The sequence below is a fragment of the Marmota monax genome, unplaced genomic scaffold, assembly GCF_021218885.2.
Source record: "Marmota monax isolate L192 unplaced genomic scaffold, Marmota_monax_Labrador192_F-V1.1 WCK01_AAM20220418_F8-fsc00166, whole genome shotgun sequence".
NCBI lineage: Eukaryota > Metazoa > Chordata > Mammalia > Rodentia > Sciuridae > Marmota > Marmota monax.
The window spans coordinates 3606260-3631016 of record NW_026693344.1 but is presented as its reverse complement, the minus strand read 5'-3'; the positions used below and the strand labels follow the sequence as shown (position 1 = coordinate 3631016).

The 24757-nt window shown below is 34.1% G+C and overlaps 1 long non-coding RNA gene across 2 annotated transcripts in view; it reads right to left on the bottom strand.

The window, feature by feature from the left end:
* The window catches only part of LOC124101073 (uncharacterized), a 56908-nt gene extending 32643 nt beyond the window's left edge, over positions 1-24265 (bottom strand). The window contains exons 1-4 of one of the 2 annotated variants that reach the window (XR_006854527.2): positions 24141-24265; positions 23515-23716; positions 20494-20593; positions 20077-20171 (exon numbers count right to left, since the gene is read on the bottom strand). This is a non-coding gene — a long non-coding RNA (uncharacterized LOC124101073). The remainder of the gene's footprint in view (positions 1-20076; positions 20172-20493; positions 20594-23514; positions 23717-24140) is intronic. The other variant, XR_009228015.1, reaches the window with a different exon arrangement.
* Between the last annotated feature and the right edge of the window lie 492 nt (positions 24266-24757).

The following is a 24757-nucleotide window of genomic DNA, read 5'->3' as shown; positions in this document are numbered from 1 at the left end:
AGCAAGAAAAATGGATTAATCGATTTTCCTACTTCTATTTCAAGATGGGGAATAACTTGTGACAATCAGAAATCATCAAAACAGATTTTAAATTGAGCCAGCTTAGGATAAAAGCTTCAAATCTTCTAACCTCACTTTTCATACAGACATTCATATTAAATGCAGTTGCAGTCCATCTTTTTTTCCCTATATATTACTTTCTTTCTGTGGTCTCATGCTTTCCAATTATTTAAAAATAAGCACTCATTCTTTATTTAGACAAAATGTTATTAGTCATCCCTATCATTTTGGAAGGATACTTTTATAGGATATTATAATAGGTCTTTCCTTATGAATTTGACTATTAAGTGCAAATAGTTCACACTAAATACAAATATAAGGAATAATTAATTTAATTAGGCCAGATGATATGTTTAAAGCTGCTGTTCCGGTACTCAGAGTGTAGGTTGAGTACTTATGCAGATAATTTGATTACTGTAAACAGTCAACTTTGCCTGAACGATCTGGATAATTGCCTCACCTCTCCATTTAAAATAGCCTGAGGTTCTAGCTTTATTTTTGCATCCTACTGGCCACTTTCTGCAGAGATCAGCAATCAGAGAAAATCAGATTATCACTCTGTTTAACCTTCCTGTGCCTTGAGTAATTAAGTCAACAAATTAGCTGAAGTCTCCTATGCGGAAGGGGATTGGTAGACTGTGGTCAAAACACATATTTATGAATTTTCCCTTAAGCTGCTTTTCTTGAGGAAGCTTTGATAAGAAACATATGATCTCAATTATCATTAACTTTCTGTGGTTTCCGTGTTTGGGAGCTTGAACCTGACTTGAGAAGGCTGAGGACCCCCTTCGATGTGTGCCTGAGCAGTATACTGCCAGACCATTCATATTTTCCATCTTCTTATCTTGCACTGAGAGAGGGGACTTAAATCACTCTTCACTCACTCATTGCAGACTCAATGGCTGGACTACTTCAGCAGGCTGCTTTGGGTTTCTTTTTGGTGCCCTTTGGAAATACACTTTCCAAAGATGCTAATTAATTAAGCATCTTTCTTTAGACTAATTTTTTTTTCTTGTTTTTTAACTGATAGATAAAAAAATTATACATATCAACCGAGTGCCATATAATGTTTTGATCCATGTATGCACTGTGTAATATTTTAAAAAATAATTTAACTTTTATTTTATTTGTTTGTTGTTATTTGCTTTTATATGGTGCTGAGGATCAAACCCAGGGCCCCACCCATCCTAGGCAAGCACTGAGCTACAACCCCAGCCCATACTGTGTAATATTTAAATCAGATGAAAAGTATCTTATCTCCTAAAGTTTTTATCATTTCTTTATGGTGAAAAATCCTTTCTTCTAGTTTTTTTGAACTATATGGCACATTGTTATCCATAATCAACTTCTCTCTTAATAGATAAGGAAAAATATGTAGATGTAAAAAACAATTCTTAACATAAACAGACAAAAATCGAATTAAACTATTATTACTATTATTGGAAAAGGTGACATTATTTTTCTTTTGTTTTTTTCAAATTTTAAATTTAGTTTCTCTATGTGAAAAATATTTAAAGAATATCAGTTTTTAATAGCAGATTGGCCATGATTTCATTTTTTAATATACACATTGAAAAACTACTAAAACTATTAACCTTTGGTTCAGAACTGTACATAGATTTAGAGAAGGGACCCATGGAACTTGCTTGCTGAAACACACAGGCCAACAAGCCCAACTGTGACTGAGTGCACAATTTAAAATGGGCATCTCTGGAAGGAATTCTTTTAAAAATCAAGTTATGTGCATATATAAATACATGCATGTATAAATTTATACAAATAAATTACCACAGGGAATTTTGCTATATGTATAAGTAAAAAGAACCAATTAAATATAAGTATATGAGTGATAATAAAGGAAGGAGAATAGGGATGGAAAGGAATGGGAGGGAAAGGGCACCATGAACTGAAATCTAATTCCATGCATGTATGAGTTTGTCAGGATGAACTCAACTACTATGTGTAACTATAAAAGTCTAATAAAAAAAGTTTAAAGAATAAAAAATAAGATGGGCATCTCTGTCTCACAAATACCATGGAAATACATATACCAATCAAGTTTTAATCAAATAAAATATTCTGTCTGATAGATACCTTTATCAACAGAAAAAATTACTTCAAAAAAACAAAGAAAGTTTAGCTTCCAGAATCATTTTAAACATATTTGTGATAAGAGGAAATTTGGTTATCTATGTACCCATTATATTGCTGCAAATGTAAGAAAAATATTTTAAATATAATTTCTGTAGCATATAATTTTCAAATCTAATTGAAAGTTAACATCCTCTTATAGTAAGTAGTTAGACAATATACCATTTTACTTTTCAACTCATTGCTTTTATGAGAGAACAATTATCTAGTGTCTTCTATGCCAATAGGAATGGAACTGCTAACACCACAGAAAGTGCTGGGTAAATAGTGTGTGCTTATGGTACTAGGGTTTGATATTGTGGTAACACACTTGATTATAGTTTAATCTTAAAGAATTGTTGTTCATGCTCACTTTTAGAACAATATTTATAGTATGCTACCAATGCATTAAGAATTCAACCTATTGCATTTTATAGGGCAAATAAAATGTTTCTGAAGGTAGAGTTGGTAATAGTGACATTATCACTATTATTGAATAATTATTAATTAATCATTAAGCCCTCATGAAATTTTCAATTAAAATTAATGTTGTAAAATTGAGTTATCCTGGGCAAGAGACAATCCCATTTGGAATCAGGGCCAGAAAACAAGTTTCTTTCTTAAGGGGACATAGCTACATCCACCTATTCTTCAGAAATTTGCAGGAATTGAAGAGCACTTTATAATGCATAGATTTTTTTATCAGTCTTATTCTACAGAAGGTAAACAGAGGGTGTTTGCAGTTTTCCTGGAATGTATGAAAAATAGCCCAGATTAAATCACTGAAATGAGTATTCACCAAGGTGTCTAGGAATAATAGAGCAATTTAATGAAATTTCAAAAGAGGAGGATTTAATTTCCATATACTGAGAATATATACTAGTGACTTTATTAAAATGACTTGCCTAATTGGTCTCTCAAGATATGACTTGAAAAAATAAGATTGTATTTTAGTAATGAAAGTTATACATGTCTGTTGTAAATATTTGGAAAATTCACAAGATAAAAAATATTTGGTCATCAAGTAGAGATTTTTTTACATATTTTCAGTGAATATGCATTTTTCATAATTGGGAACACATTGCCTATTAGAACTTTAAATCACATTTTTCTTCACTTAGTGTTATAGCATATTATACATAGTATATCATTTAGAATTTATTATGTTTCAAGGGTCAGTAAACCTAACTCAAACTGGCTGAAACAAATCCAGGAAATTACTAGCTGCGGAACTAAAATGTCCTGAGGCAGAAATGAATTTAAGCAAAAACCAGAGGTTCATCTGGGTTCTGGTTCCATTTACCTGCATTTCTCTCATATTTGCTTCCTTTAATTGCTTTTTCCTGGTGTTAGCTCCCATCATGGTATAGAACCAAACCCATTAGTATGAGTTCCAGACTTCACACTCTTTTACCACAGTATTCAAGGAGTTTCTTTTCCAAAGCTCTTACAAAAGAAAATCTGTGTTCCAACTCTTCTTGGAAAAGTCTTGAGATATGCTCCAACTGGGCCTACTTAGATCAGCTGTTCATCCTTAAAACAATCAGTATGAATAAGGATTTTGCTCTGACAGGCTTAGCTTGGAATACATATGTACACTACCCTGTCCACATGGGCTAAGAGTATAATTTAATAAACTTTATTTATTTATTTATTTTGGTACTGGGGATTGAACGCAGGGTTGTTTTATTACTGAGCCACATTCCCAGACCTTCTTATTTTTATTTTGTGACAGAATCTTGCTAACTTGCTTAGTATCTTGCTAAGTTTCTTAGGCTGGCCACCATTTTCTATCCTGTCTCAGCCTTCCTGAGTTGTGGGATTATAGGCAGGTAATACCTCACCTGGATAATTTAATAAAACTTTTTCTATTACATGAAAATCACCTTCACAAATGTCATTGTAATATTTTCATACTATCTCATTTTACTGTTATGCCAACATTTTATTTAACATTATTCTCTTATTAGACATTTACTCCAGATCCAATTTTCTCTAATATGAATCATGTTGAGAACATGCTTTCCTATAAATTTTGAACTGTAATGCATTTTAGTCTTTTGGAATAGTTTACTGCAGGTATAATTATTGAGTCAAAGAAACTTTTTTTTTAATTTCTTATGTTGCTTTTTGGAAGAACCATGCATCTAATATGTAAAGCTATGTATCACACCATTGCTAGCATCATAACTAAAAAATAAATATTTGCTAATTTATCTAAAGAAATAATGTACATCACAGTTATTTTTATTCAACTTTATTTATTAGTGAAGTTCAAATTCTTCTTTTTTTAAACATTTATTTTTTAGTTGTAGGTGAACACAATACCTTCATTTTATTTTTATGTGATGCTGAGGACCCAACCCAGTGTCTCACGCATGCTAGGTGAGCACTCTTCCTCTGAGCCACAACCCCAACCCCATCAAATTCTTCTTTAGTAATAATTGAGCACTACTGTGTGCCAGTTACTGGTCTGCACATTTTATACATACAAAGTCGTGTAAACATCATAAAACCTACATAACTAACTCACCTGAAGTAAAATAACTAGTGGATGGATGATCAGCCAGAATTCAAATTTGTGTCTGACTTGAATCTAGGCTTTTAAGAATCTTGCAAAACTATTTCCTAAATTGTGACTAGTAACTATTTGTATTTCCTACTTTTATTTGATTATAGCATTTACAACAATTCATGTGGAGAATTCTAATATCTGTTTGTCTATAAAATTCAGAATAAGCTAAAGATATCACAACTTAAAATGACTATAGAATTGAAATCATCCTATGAAAAAAATGAAAAATTCAGGTGAAAGTAAAAGTAGCCACATAAATACCCATTATTCCATCATTTAACATATGGATGATAAACTAGAACTCTTTCTATAATTTTTATCATGAATGTTTGCAAAATTAGAAAAGAATATCTTGCTTTAGCTGTCCTCTCTACATCCTTGTCCTCTAAAATGCACATTATTTTGGAAGTTCTTTGATAGTTTTGTTAATGTTTTGTCCAGCTTCTAGTGGTTCTAACAGGCAGATCAGTCTGTCACAGATGAAAAGCAAAGTCTACATTAACTAGAGATCTCTTGTCAATCTGTATTTAGAATGCTTACAAAGTTAGAATGGGAAAGAATACATTGCCTACAGAGTAATATTCTCAGATTACGTGAACTATGTCACAGCAAAGGGACAATCAACCAGCTAGTGTCTGTGTGGCTGTACTAGCTTGAAGCAGGATCACATTCACAGATTGCCTTCATGATATATATGTATATCTCCACAATCATTAGAGTAAACCAGATGAGAATGTAATGTCAGATCTTTGAGTAGCCAGCGTATTACCTAAGACTCATTCATCCTGCCTCTTTCCCTGGCATGCATGCGTGCGCGCGCGCACACACACACACACACACACACATCACGTAGTTAAACTATAAATCATTCTTGGGTACTGTACCACCACCATTGATAAACTGATTCAGTTGAGGAAACGTGGATGCTCTTTCTGACATTATGCTGTGTTCTCTGTACCCTTCACTTGTGGAGGTCAGTCTTAAATTCTTCCTTACAATAATTTGAGGGATATTATGCTATTAGTTTGGAAAAGTCCTGAAGCTTCAGTGTCAGTCATATTAGCCAATACTATTTATGCCCCTTTTCTAGTAACTATTTGATTATCTTTCTTCATTAGTATATCTTTTCCAGGTCTAATTGCTCTCCCTAAACATTTTATGAGCCTCTTAAGCCCTTATTTCAGTATCTTTTGAATCTAAATTCCATCATACAATTAGAAAATAAAAGCTTATATTCATATACACATATGGACATAAAGAGATCAATTTTAAATTGGAAACTAAGCGAAGAATTGATATTTAGTTAGTTATATTCTAGGAGAAATGCATTTTATGACAATGCTAAGTATGTTTTTCTTTAAACATTAACAAAAATTTACTCTAAAAGATTTTATGGGCAACCCAATTGGGACCCCCTCCATTTCTGTTTCAAAAATAAATCCTGTTACTTTGCTCTAAAATAAAGAGAAATTTCTGTAATAATGAGGACAAAAGGTGAGGGAAAAAAGTATGTCAATTCATAAAATATAGTTTTTAACAAACAATATTAATTTTATTTTGAGATTTTTGATCTTTGTATATTCAATTTTATTTTATTTCACTGATATCATTCTAGAGAGTCACCAGTAGAGGGAGTAAATAATTTAAAAATCAAATTAATTTTGATCTACTTTATTTTTTCAGTTTTATAGGGAATAACCTATTTCTTCAAAGTTACTTTTAACTTATGCAAGACTTACAATTCTATAAGTCACTCAGAAAAATACAAAATATAATTATAATTTATAAATCTCTAGCTGATATAAAGCATAATCATACATGTTACAAAAACAATGTGGACTTAAATAAGACAGACCTGGATCTTCCTTTTCCTGCTTGTTTGTTTCTAATGTCAGACCTTGAAGCAGCCAGCCATATTACTTCAGACTCATTTTTCAGGTCTTCCAGATTAGAAAAGAGTAAATAACAGTGATAAGATGTCACAAAGCATCTCTGCTAGAATTAAATATGATGATGTATATAAATTAATTAACATAACAAATTAGGATTTTTTTCTCCACCTCTATGTAAGTTATCTTGCCTTCCTCTCATCTCTGTCTCAAGTATCATTTGCCTCCAGCCTAGCCAACTTTGTCACAGCTCTCTTGTGGACTTCCCTCCTCTAGTTGCTCTACCACAGAGCACTTTTCTGTTGTCCCCTTATCTGTTATTGATATTACCTAGAATTTCAGAACACGGTCCCCTCAGAAAGAATACAGTGCCCCAAAGACATCGTTCTCTTTTCTATTCCATTTCTTCAGCCACCACAGCACCATCTCATGATATTGTTAGAATGTATCAGACTTTTCTACAGAGTTTGGTAAATTGAAAGGTTGTGGAGTGTCAAGGGACCAAGATTAAAGTCTCTAAGTAAATATGACTTTTCCCAAAGTCCAATATTAAAAACAACAACACATGAAATTTGTTTTTCTCCTCAAGAACATCCACTATTCTTGAACTCACTTTCCTGAGTTTTCTGGGAAACCCTCCCTCCCAAACTTCTTTTCTATGAGTTACCACTCTTAGGGAATGGAAACCCAGGAAATGGATGCTGTCTGGTCTTGCTTCAGGCTCACTATCTCCACAGAAAATTTCTCCAGACTAAGTCTTTGGGTTTTGTCTAATAGCTTAGTCCTTGGGCAGGACACCCTAGGTGTCATTTGGTGATTCAAATTCCACAAAACACTCCTCCTGCACACCACACTCCCTCCCCAGGGGAGGAGTCGGCTTCAGCTGGCTCCCCTTGGAAATCTTTAACTGTATTATTGTCAAGTGGTCATCTGTCCACTTGTGAGTGCTTGTGAGCTCAATGAATGTGAACACACACACACACACACACAACACACAATCTCTAAAGGATAAATTTTTATTCTCACAGTTCATTTAACTCTTTAGGGAAATGAAACAGACTTTCCTAACTGCATTATCATTTATTTGCAAAGTCACCTATTTTTATTAGATATTATTAATTTACATTTTAGTCAGAGCAGCATAGTAGTTCTTTATTTGGTCCACCTGAACTCACTCACATTATGCTCTGTGTACCTGACTCAAATAAAACATAAACCAAGTGATGACTCATTTATATGGTAATTGTTACTGCCTTAACCACACACGTATTTGGCCAAAGTTTTCAAGGCATCAGTTAAGGGCTGTGGAAAAAGTGCCAGTTTTTTCTCTTTCTTTCTTGTGTTGGGAAGCTCTATTCTCTATTCTCAGATAAACATGTACACTAAAGTCATTGAATAGGGATTCTGAAGGTCTGTGGTTCTGATAGTTTTGAGATAGTGGAATTTGTTCATTGAAATTCTGAGGTTTCCATTGAACTTCAAATTTAAATTTTTTTGATTGCTCAAAACAGCAGGAGGATGGAGAACCCTTTGGATCTAAGACCTAGAATGCCACTTGACCTGTAATAATGGAGTAAACATGGATAAGAACACAAAGGAAATGGATACCTAGCATGAGAATGGTTGCAGAAGTCACAGTATAGCAGACACAGAGAAAATAAATGTCTTAGAGCTCAACCAGTATAAACTGATTGATGGAAACCAAAATATATTGAGTTTTCTTGTGCTTTTATTGTACTTGGAACACTTTTTTATTAATATATATAAATCTGGGTACAGTAGGGAGCAATCTATGATTTAATCAGTACAGTGGATTCTGAGCAGAATATTTATGTAAGAAAAGAGTGTTCCTTAAATGAGTAGATGGACACTTGGTTAAAAAAATCATTTTTATAACTTGATATTAAAAATTTCTGGAAAATATTCAACAAAATAAAAATGAAGAGAAAGGATACTGGGAACCTAACCTCTGACAGGGAACATATCAAATCTGATATATTTAAATAAAAATGAAAGAAAATTATAAAACAAACAATCTGTTTTTGTAATGATGGTATGAATATGAACCACCAGATTGTCCATGATAGTATGCAATTTCAAGTTCTTGCATTTTAACTCATTTTCAATAGCTTGAGAATTTCGTGCCATAACAGAATCCCCTACTTCCTGACACTTTGTGACTTTAACCTTGGAGTAAGTACTACTTACAGTGGAATTAGATAAAATACATTATCTCTAGTTTCTTTAATCAATTTCCTTTTTTGAAAAAATATAGCAATCAACTGGATGTGGTGGTGCATGCCTGTCATCCCAGTAACTTGGGTGGCTGGGGCAGGAGGATCACAAATTCAAAGCCAGCATCAGCAACTTAGGGAGGCCCTAAGCAACTTAGCAACACCCTATTTTAGAATAAAACTTTTAAAAGGCTGAGGATGTGCTCAGTTGTTAAGTGCCCCTGGGTTCAATCTCTGATACCAACAAAATACATATATGCATAACATTCACATTTTATGATTATTTTTTAGGTGTCACAGTTAATAAATTTAATGGCCATAATATAGAAGTAACTATGGTTACCTGTATGAAAACCAAATACCAAAGGAAATTTTCCTTTTACATTCAATTAACTTTGAAATTTGTTGTGATCTGTCCCATGAATAAATATTTATTCTTTTTCCTGCTGTTGAAGGGTTAAAATATCAAGGTAAGAACTGTAGCCATATCTCTTCTAAATTCTAAAATCAGAAAGTCATAGCTTGATGTGCATATTATTTTCTCACTAGACACTACATAGAGAAAGAATTCAGAGAGAGAGAGAATTCCTATATTCAGTGAGTTTATTTTCAGAAGACAATTTAAAAATTCATAAAAGACTTTGCCTACTTTTTTAGAACTAATAATATTTCAAAGTTTCTTACACTTAATCAAATTTTCACTTGTTCATTGATAACTTGGGGCATTGTTTTCCTCACATATGCCCCTCAGCTGACTTGAGGGACAGCACATGGGAACATGGGGGCAGATACTTCTAGAAGGCAGAAACAGATGCTGTTAGCACAGGGAAAGTGAAAGATATTTAAGGGATGGGGGGAGGTCTAATGGTAGCAAACAAATAGGACAGTTAAGATCTACTAAGATGGAGAGAAATACAGATTTACCTAACTGAAGGAGACTGTTGCCTCCAAGTCAAGAAGTGTAAGATAAATATAAATACGACCTGTGATCAAACAAATAAATGTACCTTGTGATTCCATTTCATTGTCTAGACCTATTATTAATAAACTAGCATTTCTGGTTTCTTTTTATCTATCTATATGTAAAAATTCTTTTCATTATATGTCTGTGTGGGCATATATATATATATTTTTTTCTTTTACTTTTCTGAAACGAAACTCAAATGGAACATGTATCTTCCTTCTTCAAATCAACATATGTTTATTGAATTCCTTCTACATGCCAGGCATCATGCCAGTCAATGGAAATAAATCAATAAAGGAGAACAAAATAGTAAAAGCCAGCATCTTGTGCTCCACACGCAAATTTTTAGCTGGTTCTCACTCAAATCACCTATGCAAAGAGAAGAAGGGCAACTCCTTTGGCAGTTAGGATAAATAGTTACCAAAACACAGGAAAAATCAGATGCTAAGTGCTATGAATGGTTTTCTTATTTCCAGAATGTCATGCAAAGGGTTCAAAGGGCAAACTTTTTTGTTTTTAAGGCTCACGATGTAGCTGACATTCTTTCCCCTTTATCACCTAACTGTAGACATCTTTGTGCATACCCAATTCTTGTCTAAGAAGTGCCACACAGTACAGCACCTGCTGCACAATCAAAAACAGATCACACGTAAGGACTGAACTGGCACAGGGGTGGCAAAAATAACCAGCCAGACTCTGCAGAGGGGAAAGGATTTGGGCAGCCTGATCCTATGCTTGACTGAATTGGCTATAACTTTTATTAAGAAAGATGGAATTTCTTAATACATACAGAAGGGTGAAATTCCTGGGGAAGGAAAAGTTGCCATCATAAGCATTCTCAAATATATAAGGACATGGATATTGTTGTGTTCATTTTGATAAAGTCTCTTGCCCTTTCAGGTAAACAACTTAAACTATGGTGGTTTGAAACGTAGGGCTGTTTTATCTTTTGTATGCTCAAAACTGTTCTTCATTATAAACCAGTCTTCTGAAGATCTGTGCTTTTCCATTTAAGATCTATTGGAAAATAAATAATACTGCTTCCAAATATCTTCAGCAATAGAACGTTCAAAAGTTTGATCATATGCAGACCTCTTTGTTATGATATAGTAAACCTTTGATTGCATCACGCCTATCTAAACATGTTTCTCCTGGCTGTTTCTCAGTTTGTCTCTGGAAATCAAGATAGGTTTTCTTGGTTTGTTTCCTGTTTTGTTTCTCTTAAAGTACAATGTTCCTGTGGCACTATGGTCTGCTGACTCTTTCTCTTATCAATCTTCTGGAGGAAAAAAAAATGTAAGGATGTTTGTTTTTGCAATAATTAGGAAGGAATTCTACTTTATATATTCTCACAGATAGCAGGAAATGCAACCATTGGCCACAATCCTAATCACTAAACTTCAGATTCCTTAAAAGCTCTATTATTTTAACTACCACTCTCCTAAAAAATGGCTAGTTGTGGAAACCTCAGGAAGAGCACAGGAAATAACTGCCTGAGAAAATGTTAACTAGGGAATTGGGTCATATAACAAAGTAGTAAGACATGATTGAAACTATGCCCAAGCACTATTATTTAGCTTCTCAAAATGTCTTTGTTTGTGGCATTAAATATGTGTGAAGAAATGATGCTGTTCAAAATATGAATATTTTCTCTTAGAATTGCCCAATTAGGCAAAAAGCCAAGACAGACATCCAGCTAATGGCTGACTTTGCAAGGAAAGGGGAAGTGGAGAGTCCAGTCGGTATTCAGGCAATTATTTCATGATCTTGCTGCTAAGAGAATTTATATTTAAAGATTCCAGATGAGTGGTTACAGAGGCTGCCTCCAATCTACTTTGTGTGCGCACCAGGAATTGAAGTCAAGGGCACTTAACCACTGAGCAACACAGCCACTCTTTGTTATGATATAGTAAACCTTTGATTGCATCACGCCTATCTAAACATGTTTCTCCTGGCTGTTTCTCAGTTTGTCTCTGGAAACCAGCACACTTAATATTTTATTTTGATACAGGGGCTTACTAGGTTGCTTACAGCCTCGTTAAATTGCTGAGGCTGGTTTCGAACCTGTGGTACTCCTGCCTCAATCTCCTGAGCTGCTTACAGGTGTGAAGACGTAATCCTGCTTACAGGATTACAGGTGTGAGCCACCATGCCTGGCTCCAATCTACCTTTTAATTTTTATTTTAGATATCCATTCAAAATTATGTAAAGTAAGTATTGGAAATTTTTCTTCTTAAATGCTTTTGACTGATGCTTTGCTCTGGAATCTGCCAAGGAAAATCTGATATTTTCTCTCATCACTGAAGACCAATTTAGATGTACACACATTCTATACTAGGAAGACCCATGTTTACATTCTGACTTTGTTACTAGCGGTGTGTATAAATTTGGGCATGGTTTTAATTGCCACTAAGCCTTGATTTCTCCATTTGCAAGATGAGAAAATAATAGCACCTTGCTTTGGCTTAAAGATACACATTTAATTTTACATTTGAATATTTCTGAATTTTGAATGACTTATGTAAATGAGGATTGAATTTAGTGTTCCCTATCTTTCCTAAATAACAAATAATAAATGAAAATAATATAGCTTATAACACCCAGCATTCAGAAACAAATGAAAGGGTCACACTTGAATCACTATATTCTTGTAAGGATTAAATAAAACAGTACTTGAATTACTCTTGCCACATATTACTAAATGTTAGCAATAAGTCTGCTACTATTTTAACACCAACTACCATGATTACCACTTCCAAACTCTCTGTCTCTGTTTTTTTTTTTCATACATAAAGTAAGGGAAATCAAACAACACACAGAGTTCAAGTGAAATAACCTACCTAAACTCTCTGCATGGTGTTTGACACATAAGAGCTCATTAAAGTTTAGCTACTACTATTATTCATAGTTACCAGCTATGACCACTAACTCTTATTAGGAGGAATTAAGTCCCTAATTCTTCTCAAATTATTTAAGCCTAACTATAAAAATATGAGAACAAAATATTTCAAGATAGAATTTTCTTTCATTGTTTATTTCATGAAGATTACTCAGACACTAAAGAAGACCAAAAAATCACTTAAGAACATAGAGAAAATCAGTGCCTTTCCCTTCCTCTGCCCAAGGAAAAAAGATGTGTACATTACTAGGTACTGAAAAAATTCTTGGAGGACTATTGACTCAACTGCAGAGTATTTTCTTTGGCTTTTAAATGAGTTCAGTACTCATTTTCCTGTCATGTCTCATCCTTCTTACTAACCCTACCAGATGTACCATGACACACTCAGGCAAATAGGTACACATACAAGTTGCCAGAGCTGGGGAAGGTAGCAAAGGAAACTCAAAATGAGCAGCATGTGGCTGATTATACCTTACAGTAATTCAGGGAAAAAATAGTTTACAGAGGCTGTATCTACTACCTGCCTCCTCTCATCACTGATTTCTACCTCTCTCCTCCTCCACCCCCACCTTCTTTGTAAAAATGTAAAACTTCTTGTCTACTCTGCCCTTCTCAGCTCTCTTTTATAAAAGACCTCTGTTTAGGCCACAGTAACTAAAACATTTGTTCTTGCCTGGTCTGAAAGGGATTGGAAACATATTATGAAAGAGAAAAAAGAACTTAAGGGAAGAAAATACAAATATAAAAAGATCATCCCTGCAAGTTGTACTGTATAGTATAGTATGATATATATATATATATATATATATATATATATATATATATATATATATATATATATATATTCTCCCCTTAAATCTTATAGTTTGTTTTCATGATTTCCTATTAATGAGACATGTACCAGAAATGCCCAGGACCTTAATTCAAGAGAAAAAGACAAGAGCATGTAAAAGAAAATAAATATAAATTTATCTATTTCTTTTTCTTTTTTTGTGGCAGTACTGGTTATTGGACCCAGAGGCACTTTGCCACTGAGCTATATCCCCAGGTTTTTTGTTGTTGTTGTTGTTGTTTTGAGATAGGGTCTCACCAGTTGCTCAGACCGGCCTTGAATTTGCAATCCTCCTGCCTCAGCAGAATCAGAATCACATTCCCTGAATCTCTGTGATTACAGGGATGTGCCACCATACCCAGCTTAATATATCTATTTCTTTTTGCAAATTTTACAAAAAAATACACAAAACCAATTTTTTAAATATTATTATGAGGATTTTTTTTTTTTTTTGGAAGTGACTTAAATCCAAATTAAGCTAAATTAGGTAAAAGGGATATCTATTGATGCATGTAACCAAATCTCAAGAAAACCAGTGGAGGGCACAGGAGGCAGTTAGCTGGACATACACAAACACACACACACTCACCAAAAACCAAACCAAAACAAACAAACAAAAAAAACCCCCAAAGTCCCCAAATCTTTCTGATTCTAGTCTTACACTAAAAATCTGTTAGATCTAGTATGCTGTGATACAGTCTTGCCTCTAGAGTGAGACTGAAAGATGCTTTCTATTGGTTATGTTCAAAAATCCCAGGAAAGATTTCTGATTTGGCCTACCCCAAGTTGGGTGGGTTATTCATTCACTTCTATTTTGAAATTTATTAAATGAGTATTTTGAGAATTAATTCTGTGACAAAACGTAGCACTATGTTTCACTTGACTTTACACTTGCCTACTAAGCTACATCCCCAGACCTATTTTTTTTTTGTATTTTATTTAGAGACAGGGTCTCACTGAGTTGTCAGCATTTTGCTTTTGCTAAGGCTGGCTTTGAACTTGTGATCCTTCTGCCTCAGCCTCCTGGGCCAGTGGGATTACAGGCGCGAGCCCCCACGGACAGCTCACTTGACTTTTTTGACTTTTTTATTCCCCCTCATGAGTTATAATAGTTAAATCAAGAATTTGCATCTTTTACTTAAGCAAGTCCATACTTACACAAACTAATCACATTGAATAAAAATAAAGGATTTAATTCTGCTTGTGTTACTAGTTCTCTATCTTGTAGCTTGGAACAAGGGATTATTCTCATATTGCTTCAATTTTTACACTTCCTTTCAAAAAATCAAGCAATACAAGAAGAACCACACTAAATTCAGCCATGTAATAATAATGAATTTGTTTTTATGTAATTCTTTTTAACTTTCTTGAAATCAAATCACAGTGGTTAACTGAGTAGTGTGGTTTGCATGGTCGCAGAAGAAATTAAGAGCAAATGATACTCAAAATGTTCATGAAAATTCAATCAGAAACCTACTGACTAAAACCAACAAAAGCTCACTTAGCACAGAGGCTGTTTCCATGTTAACACAGCACAGCTGTGATTCTGTTCATTTTAGCAATAACATGGTGAATTTAAAAGTTTGTTTAAGTATAAGGGGTACCTTTTTTTTTTTCATTTGACGTTTGTATACTAGTTTCTGTTAACCAATTCTAAATGTGAGATTAGTAAACATATGAGGGCTTTATCGAAATGCTAGGGGAAAAGGCAAGATTAGAATACAGGAAAAACTTAAAGACAGTTTTTTGTTTGTTGTTTGTTTGTATTTTTACTGTTGTGGGAAATGCCACTGAGAAGGGGCATGGGGAGTTCCTGGCAGAAGACAGGATGCCATAGTTCTATAGTTCTAGATTTTGATTAATCATGATAACCACATAGTCTAGAGAACTGAATTAAATTTCTAACCCACACAGTAGGCAAATTCCAAAACTATAGTCATTACATTTGCTGTTAAGCAAAATTTTTACTCATTTTATTAGTCTTTGTCCCACTGTGTGTTCTGTATCTGTCCTGGAAACATATTAAAGACAATTTACCTAAAGATCTCTTGGTTGAAATCAGTGTATTGTCATGCACAACTATTAAAAAAATAAATAATAAAAAATAAACAGCACACAGAGGGAATGTCTGTCACTAGCTTGTCATGATTAAGTGTGTTTTGCAGTGCTTAGGATTATTCTAGAATAGTTAGCAATAAATTAATCAATCTATTTTTTTTTGCTGTGAATGGATTATGTCTATTGCAGTGCCTAGAATTAAGGATTGTTATTTTTTGAGTAAGAATCTATAGAGTATAATTGTATTGAGTAATTTGAGTGAATAAAGCATTGAAAGGGGCAAATAAAAAAGATCTCTTGGTTGAAAGCTAAAGGATTATTTTTAAAAAGTGGGGAAAACCCTGAAATATGAGGGAAACTATTTCCCCAGTCTCCTAGAAGGGAGGAAACAGATTGGCAAGGGTGTTTATTTAAATTACTAAATTACCTTTGTACCAAGTTGAGGCTGGGGAGGTACTTATTTGCAAAGCTGTAATAGAATGTCTGTAGCAGAAAATCTTAAATAAGGGCAAAACCACTTTAGGACCTTGGCTGGAAGTTTGAACTATGAACATGAAGCAATCAGCAAGAAAATAATATAGCATTATTTCATTGATACAGATTGCCCTATAAATAAGCATAAATAAAGGAAGGGAGCAGTATGCCCAATTGCTTTGGTACTACATTTTCCTGGTAAGGAAGAAAATAAATAAGAAAGCATAATAATTTGCTTCAAAACCAGAACAATAATGATAGTTTGAAACATCTTTAAAAAAAAAAAAAAACCAACTGGTCATTAACACTAAAGACCTATCTAAACTGGGAAGGGTAGACTACGATGAGACACAAAACACGTTTTTCCTTCTTGAGCTTTTTTTAGTCTCTCAGTGCTATGAAATTAGAGCAGCAAGCTGAAATGATTTATGAAATGAAAAATTCCTGCCCACCCAGTTCACAGACAATCATGTGCAATAACTACTGTGTTCTGCTATTTGCCATAATATTTAGCTCAGATGTAACCAGAAAATCCCACTACACACAGAAGAGTCAACCATAAAAAGAAACAGATTTCATTGCATTCCTCTTATGTGTTTGTATACGGACACACAGAAAAATAATATATGCATATTTGTGCACACATCAGTAATTTTCCTTTTATCTTATCCTTTTGCTTTTCTTTTTGTTTTTCCAGAGAATTTAATTTGCTTTTACTTTTGAAGTAATTCCTTTATAAACTTCTCACTTCCTTTCTCCATATTAACCTACTGATCTTTTAAGTTCTCCACAAGATGCAGAGCCAGGTTTTACCTGAGTACTTAAGCAAATAATTACTTAAGCGAATAATATGGAATGATTGTGCTACAACAGTGATTGTGTTATTTGCTGGCTTTCTTTACAATTTTAATTAGTTTTATTAATTATATGGCTGCTTAAGAGTGTACAGTCTGGTCTGAAATTGTAGATAGTAACTTTGTGCTGTTTTGCAAAGATTTATAGAACGTATAGAAGAAACCAGCATTAATTGACACATGTAAGACTACTGGAAAGTCTCCATTCATATACATTTAACCTAGAACAAGATGAGCTACTGGGTGAAAATGAATTAAATAAAAGTAGTTGTATGCTTTCCCCTAAAGACTATATATTTTATCAGAAAGTCCTATACACTAAAAAATAGAAAACATCATAAGACCATTTACAATCAGCCCTTCTACTAGTTCAGGAAAATTAAGAAATTTTCAAAAACTAAAATAATTGGGAAGGTCAATGAAAGTGGCAAGACTTGTGATAGGTTTAAAAGATAGGTAGTTTTGGACAATTAGACCTTGTGTACTATATATGGCTCTTGTCACAACACATGTCTAGAGTTGATAAGTATGACCAAACTTCAGTATTTCCAGTTACTGGTGTTTTCCCACATCCTCTGAATATTTGAGCATTCAAGGAAGTGTGGAGAGCTACAAAAATTGGAAAGCAGTGTTTCTGTAGGAGATGGTATGATGAAGAAAGGGATGGGTAGAGAGAATTTAATTTTCTTTTACTTTTGCCTTGGGTGGATGTTAGTTAGGCAGATGGAAGTTTCCTAACTATTCCCAAAGGAAAGAGTCTTTCATGACATTCTAAAGAGTTTTCTGCCACCAAACCACCTGCTGGCCCTTTCTCACCCAGTACATATTGCTGGAATGAGGATTACTCATTTTAAAGGGGATAGGAAAATGGGGCAGGGGATAGGACACAGAGTTAGGATGTACTCAGTGCTTTCTCATTCTTTTTGCTGGGTTTAAAATAATTTATTTACATCTTCTTATAAATAATTTATTTACATGTTCAGATAAAGTCTAATGTGCTTCTGAGTGAAGTATCAGAATGTTTTTCCAATTGAACTAAAGCCTACCTTTGATACTGCTGTGTGATCTTAGTGTAGGGCAGATAACTAAATTTGACATAATCTCCTGCTTCATGAATTTGGAAGTCTTCATTCTAAAACCTATATTTTTAAGATGGCTCCATATTTGACTTCGGTGAACTTAGAATTAACACCAATTTGTTAAAATTTTTTTTTAATTAAAATCTGTTTCTTGATTCTTTTTCAATCTTCTCTAGTTAGCCAAATTTTCTAATTCTTAAATTTAACTGGACTAGGGGAAAAAGAGAATAACCAAATTCCTCTTTGTTTTTTTTCTATTGAGGAGGAGAGCAGATATTATTGTATTCCATTCTTCTAAAAGCAAAATGTGAATGCTACACTTTAGCTTCTAAAAGGAAACACAGAATAGCTATATATAGTCATCTGAAACTTCAGTTGGGAATGATTTAAGACCTTACTTAAACTAGTATAAAGAAAAAAAATTAACTAAAAATATTAGAGAGCTATATCACTAAAATTCAGATGATACTCCACCCACCCCCCAAAGTAAGGCTGAAATACAGAATCTCAGAGAAATCTATCAAGATCTCATCTCTCTTTATCCAATAGGTCTCTTCACTTTGGTGGATCATGGCCAGTAATCAAAAGCTCACATCCTATTACAGAGGGAATGCTTTTCCTCACAGCTCTGGACAGGACATTCTTACTGGCTAGTCCTTGATCATGTGCCCACCTTGTGGCTTGGAAGAAGATGATTCAGTTTAATTCCCAGTTGAATCATATGGAATGCTTATCACAAAAAAAATAGGGGTTCTGTTACAAAAGAAAAAAAGGAAAAGAATAAGTCTATTTTAAGACTTCGTATGGGCAGAGTCCCCAGGATACTGATAATTTGGCAGTCTGTATTGTTAGACTTTGTGACAGCACCCTATTATTCCTAAATGTTGCATAGGGTGTGCATTTTTTCTTTCAGTTTAAGCTTTAATTTAGTTTTTCAATACCTTGAAAATATTACAAAAATGGAGTAATGTGAAATATCCATTTGTTGAAGGGCTAGTTGTACTCCAAATGTACTTCTAGCAAGGACAATCAACACTGTATGTTTTCTAGCATTTCTGTCTGAGCAAACAATAGCTAACATGAATTGAGCTGTTTTACACATCACATGCGCAAATGATGTACACATCTAATGCAAGGTACTATTCTTCATGACCTGTACATATGAAGTCATTTACTTATTCACAATTGTCCAATGAGGTAGGTGTCCTTATCCTCATTTTGTAGATAAGAAAACTGAGTGAGTAAGGAATTGGATAATTAACTCAAGTTGCAGAGCAGTGTTGAGATTTGAATTACAACTAAATACCTTGTTTAAGTTATGCCAGCCAATAGTTTGCATAGATTCATGGTTTTCCATCTTTTTTTTTTCTGGCCAGCTTAAATTCACCTTTCTAGAAAAAGGAGTTAATTAAACAGAAAACAAAGTTCATGTATAGAATTTTTCATTTTTAGGAGGAAAACTGCATATTCTCGAAAACCTATTTAAAAATAACAACAACAAAAAAGCAGATATGTTTTCTTTCACCAGCAGTAAGCAGACTGTTCAAAGGCAAGTTGACAAAAATATTCATTATACTTTAAAACTTTTGATTGGTCAAACTAAAATTCAATCAATATTGCTTGTATCATTTTTAATGTCTCTCTGATAATTTAAAGGGCTCCAGAATTTTGAAGTTGTAAACACGTGGTTTTCTTTTTGTGCCTCAACTCCTAAACAAAACCACATGGATAGAGAAATGACTTCACATGGCTAGTGAAAAATACCAAGTCATTTGCTCCTCTACAGGATGGTAATAGAGTCAATGTGAATTATCTTGGCATAAAAGGCATTGGCAAGTATTGGTTAGGACTTGTTTGGTTGCAAGTAACATATTGAAACTTAAGCCAAAGGGAAAAACTGAAACCAAAGCCTCAAAAACCCTTAGAATATTTGTTCTTTTTTTTCTGCTTCTTGAATTTGTTCATTGCTTAGCAGTATTTTCTGCCATCTCAGTCTTTATAATAAATACAAAATACGACACTACTCACATTTATAACTTCCTCCAACTGTACCTAGAATTTCTATCCTGGATCCCAAAGTCTCAGAGAGACTAACAGGTTCAGCTTGGTCAGCCAACTCTAGTCTGGAACAAGGACAGAATAATACATGAGGATGAGAGAGTGTCAATTCTCAGAATAAGAGAACTCTAGACAATCAACTCAAATGAATTAGCACAAAGCCTGTTATTTAAAGTCATCTCTCAATTTTCACTCATTTAGCTGACTCATTTAGCTGAACTTGAGTTTTGACTATTTTCCTGTAATATTTATAACTATGGCACATTCTCTGCAGCTTCTAAAATGCATAACTCCAAGTCAGTGCACATGATCTTGAGAAAATTTGCAAAGGAACACAAAGAAAAGTTTTAATTAAAAAAAAACAAACAGAAAATTATAGTAAATCACCTGACCATATGATCTGTGTCCATCTCATCCAACATGCACTAGTTGCTGAGCAAGAAGAAACCCTAATTGAGGTAATTTTCATCTTTCTTTCTCCTTCTAGCTGCAGAAGAAAATAATAAAGATCAACTATAAAAGAAACAGCTGGAAGAAAAAGATAACAAGGAGGAAGAAGAGGAAGAAAAGGTTGATGAAGAGGAAGAGATGGAAGAGGAAGAATGGAAGAAGGTAGATAAGAGGGAGAAATGTTCCAATACAGATTATGCATAATTGTCTGATCTATTGGTATGTTGATTTTTCTACAAATCACATTTTTCTTAACCTGGATAGCCAAAACATTTGGGATTTACTACTTCAGGGAAGAAAGATGAAACTGAAGAGAGAGAATACTCAATATCAATACTTTGTTCAGATATTCATTTCCCTTATTTTGAGAAATTAAATACTGTTTCAAAAAGATGTGGGGAGAAAGGTTTGGGTAAAAGGTAATTCAACTGACCCAGGAAACTATGATTATAATAAGATTATTTCAAATTGAATAAGGGTCAATTACCAATGGGGCAAAGGCTTGAGATAGAAATAAAATTATGACAAATATAGAAAATTCCATTTCTTGAACACTTATGGTTACATAGTAAAATTTGTAGTCATTACTAATTCCATAGAAGAACCAAGAAAATGATAACATCAACTGTTTTCATCCAGCAAAATGTGTTTTAGGACCCTTGGGTTAAAAAAAAATTAAAAATGATACCCATGCCCATCAATGTATACATATTTTTTCCTTCCTATCTTGAGGCCCTGGGAACCAAGCTCCCTGGCACTTGAATCATTTGTCTGTATGTTCCAATGGAATTGCAAATTTGCTAGAAAATTTTATATTCCACTTTAAGATTTAAACCTACTTGGTGTTCAATATTTTAAACTTCTTCTTTCCTCTACTCATTTTCCTTACTTCCTTCAACCTTCTAGGGCTTAAACAGCATCACCAGAATAAGACCTCCTTGGATGCTGTTCCTTAGTTTGGCCATGATAAAAAAGACTCTTTTAAATGTACTTCCATAGAGGCCACATGTGTACCATATATAGGCCTTAATATAAATCATGAGGAGAGGGCCTCCAGCATCCTATGAGTAAAGTCTTGAACTTGGTATGCTATAGTAGTTAGTCTTTGATCCAAGGAAACCCACAATTGAATTAGCAGAGATGATTTCTTTTTTGCTTTCTTCTTTCTCATGCCCTTGGTAGATTTGTAGTGTAGCTCAGAAAACTGTATCCCTAGAGACATATAGGAATCATTCTATTTGCATTGTCTGCAGCTTCTCTGACTCCAATAAGTGACTTTTAGCAAGGGAAAGTGGTAAAACTAGACAGTTCAAGGGAATGAAACTTGTCATGGCCCCATGGTAATAGTCTGTCATTATTCCAGGGTGGGGAGAAGAACAAAATATTCATTATAACCAAGTGATAGGTCACATTATGTTAAGGATCCCTAACATACTACCTTTTCTATTTCCATTTGCTTGTTTGAGCTCTACCTCTAAATGGACTGGGGGGACAATGCCATGTGACAGACAGTCATAATAAAAAACCCTCCCAGCTTGGACCTTCTAGTCTAAGTAGTCATTGGACCACTACTCTCTGCTGGGATCACGCTTCCAGAAAAAAGGGACCAAAAAGCCATAAGTATATGTGCCTAAAAGTGTTGGGTTACAAATAACAGTTCTTTAAATACCCTGCAAGCTCCACATGAAAACAAATTATACCTAGATTTCTCCTGGGTAGCCATGTGTCCCTATCACCAACAATGTGATTTTGCTTCTATATTTTTGCTTCATCTTATTTACAAAAGGATTTAAAGTGACTTTTAAGATACATGAAAACTTTCAATTGGCATTTTCACAGAAGCAAAAGAATATTAGTACAATAAATGAAGTTAGGAATGGGGCTCATCTCAAAACTATATAAATAGTCTTATGAAGAAACCCAAATTTTATGATAGGGCAAGGAGAAAGGGACATCTGATCAGTAAGTTAAATCTGACCAGTCTGGTTGTCACAAGTTCCTAAAAGCTGTTTATGAAGAGGCAAGCCATCTAAGGGTTCCTCATGGAGGAGAAAACCCTCAGCCTTCACAAAAAGCTAGATAAAAGAGCTGGTACTTGACATAGGTTTCCTGGTCAGTGGGGCAGGAATACCATATTAAATCGCTAGTTTGGATCACCTATGCTTCCAAAGAAAATCAGAAATAAAAATCAAATTGCCTTTAAAAAAATAACATTTTTCTTGTTTATATTTATTGAGCTTGACACAGGCAGATTTATTGGCAAAGATGTTAGAATGTGAAAGTAAATCCCTTGCCTTAGGAGGCTTCTTGTGCCACACATTTGAATTAGCTCCTGTGGAAATTCACTGAGCCTGTATTGCTAGAGGGCAAAATGGGTCATGTTTAACCTTAAATTGTGAAAGGAGCAATGCAGGAAACCAAGAATAGTTGGGAACATTCTTTCTGACTCTTACCACATAATACATGACTTATTTCTTTAGACTATGAATAGGCTTATCTGTGAGTCTGCCCAGGAAAAGTTCACCACCAAGCCAGAGTTGATATAAAAAGTAACAAGAAAATTGAACTACAACAGTTTTAGGAAAGTTAGTGGAAATCTTCATATGGTTGATAAATGCGTATATGAATAGACTTAGAATTTATTGCATCATCCGATTTCTCAATTGAACTTGTTCTGATAGTGATTATTTTATTGACTCTTGAATAATAAAAATTCACAGGACAATGAAAAGAGGACTTTTGACCCCTTTGGGAGGTAAAGCTTACTCCTTCCCCACCCACTGGGGAATGGGCTACACTTAATGACTTACTTCCAGAGGATAAAGCTCAGAAAGAAAAATTGTGGAGAAAAACAGTGGAGAAAACTGCCTTAAATAAGTGATGTAGGCTACCATCACCAGTAACATCATATGGACACCTTGTACTACCTGATATGTTATGAAGAAAGGGGCATCTTACCTGTAATATTCTTCCACGAAATCTGGAACTGAAATCTAATGATGAGAAAGACATCAAACTCCATTTGGGAGACATTCTACAGGACATCTGGCCAGAACTTCCAAAGGTAATGAAAAACTAAGGAAACACTAGGCAATTGTCACATACCAGTGGAGACTGAAGGAATAAGATAACAAAATGCAGCGTAGGATCATTGGATATCCTGGAGCAGAAAGTAGAAATTAGTGGGAAAATGAATGAAATCCAAATAATGTCTGGAGTTTAGTTCATAATAATATATCAATGTCAATTTGTTGGTTTGATTGATGTACCAAGGAGATGTAGGATGCTAACAATGGCAAAACTAGGTATGGTATCTAGGAACACTGATTACCTTTGAAACTTTTCTTAGATCTAAAATTAATTTAAAATTAAAATCCTATTTTTAAAAAGGATTCTTTAAATATACATTATTAAATATCCTGTGATCTATTCACATTGAATAAGGCATAACACTTTTAAATTTAAGAAGTAAAACTCTCTAAGAGGAGAAGACTCTACTAATTAAACATGAATTAGTTAAGAGATAAAGCATAAAAGTCAGGCTAAAAATCATTGGATCACAATGGACATGAAAAATTACTTACTGTAATTTTGCAGAGAGATGAAATTTTCCATATTCTTTTATACTCCTTAAGAGATGTTCATTCTCTTTACACTTCCTCCCCCATAACATGAGCTTCCTAATATTAACCATGCAAAGTCACCTGAGTCTTCCTTTAGAAAGTTCAAAAGGGATTTCTTTTCACACCCGAGTTACTGTAAGGTATTTTCCTACTTTATTTCTCTGGCATGTTTATCTTGTATTAATTACCTTGCCTTTGCCATGAAGGACAGCAAATGGTGCCTGACATCCTGCTATGCTGAACTAGTAAGCAATGTAAGGAAGCCAGCTATTTTCCATCTCCATTGTGGACAGAAAGAACAGAGGCTAGTGCTCAAGTGAAGGAACTGCAAACACAGTTCTCCAGGAAATCTTTCATGATCTATTGCTGCCAATTCTGACACCAAGAGGATTTGACCTCTTTTTCTATGTTCAGTCATACATTTGAAACAAGGTTGATGAACATAGACTGGGAGGTTGGTCCAAACTGAAATAGAATCAAAGACTGAGGAATTGAAAAGGGAAAATATTCATGCTATATTTTCTCCATGAATATAAATGCAGGGTATTTATTTAATAAATAAACTGAAACCTTCTCTA